This window comes from Belonocnema kinseyi, chromosome 6 (genome assembly GCF_010883055.1).
Source record: "Belonocnema kinseyi isolate 2016_QV_RU_SX_M_011 chromosome 6, B_treatae_v1, whole genome shotgun sequence".
Classification (NCBI taxonomy): domain Eukaryota; kingdom Metazoa; phylum Arthropoda; class Insecta; order Hymenoptera; family Cynipidae; genus Belonocnema; species Belonocnema kinseyi.
The window spans coordinates 67285451-67286772 of NC_046662.1; positions in this window are offsets into that span (position 1 = coordinate 67285451).

The window sequence follows — 1322 nt, forward strand, 5'->3', positions numbered from 1 at the left end:
TATTATGAATTTATTGCAATTTCAGTTTATTTTTTTTAACTTTCAAAGATCCTCATACTTTGGTACAACTTTGAGATCCTCATTGGGTTGTTGAATACTCCCGCTTTAATTTTTTGTGACGACGAAGCTCTTCAATATTTTTGATTGAAAATTATTTTGGGTATTCTCTGACGTGTCTTTTATGAGATAATTTCAATTGAAAAATGAATTTTTAATTTTAAGATATTGAAAAAAATTAAAAACTGGAAAAGCCGAACTTCGAAAAATTCAAATAAAATCAAACCATATAATCATAAGGAATCTGCTGTACAATGACGGGTTATGAAAAAAATTGTTTGGGTGTGGCCAATCTTCAGTTAGAACTTAACATCTTCGAAGAAAATGTACTTTTTGTTCGATCGCCTTTGAAAACGCGGCATTCTACAATGAGGCTTGATGAGAAAAATGTATGAGTTGCGGCCAGTATATATTTAAAACTTTACTACCTGGAGAAATATGTGCCCTATAATCGGACGTTGTTGTACATTGTACAATGAAGATAAGATACTTTTTTCACTAAATGCCTTATAAAATAATTACATATCGTGATGATAACATATATTTTAATTAGTTTGAGGGGAAATGCGAATTTGAATTTTATATACAATTTACATGATTTCCAAAATTATAATTTTTAGTTTTAAGTTATATCTGAATGTACGATATTGTATTATATTATTGATTTAGTTATCTATTATATTTTACTTACGAGCAGAATTGAGAAATTGCATAAAAGCGAAGAGCAGAACACAAGTAAGCATCTTCATTTTGCTGGAGACACAGAAACGAAATTTTAAGCAATTTTTTTCACTTGTAACTGAGGTGTTTAACGTGATTTACTTGTGTATGTAGGAGCCATTATCTCATTATTAACAAAACTTGTTATCAGCATTGCAGAGGTACGATGGAGTTAACAAAGTAAATTATAGCGCAAAACAACGTCCATACTTTCCTTATTGAAAATGTTAGAGTCATCTAAGTTGACAATATATTAATTACCTATCTTGCAGGGTAAATCTTTATTTCAATAACTTGAAAAAAAATAATGTCGGGAGTCGTTGATAAATACTCGTAGATTTTAAATTTGGACTAGATTTTCACAGATTGTTGTCGTTGTAGTATTTTTGTGTTTAGTTTTTATTTTCCGGAGCCAATCATGTTTTCAAGCCTCGATATATCAAATATATCCCGGAAACTAAGTCGCATTGACACAAACGACCTCTCCGAAATGTCCAAAATTAAAAAAAAAAAGAAATTAAATATGGTCAAACTTGTGAGTGGTG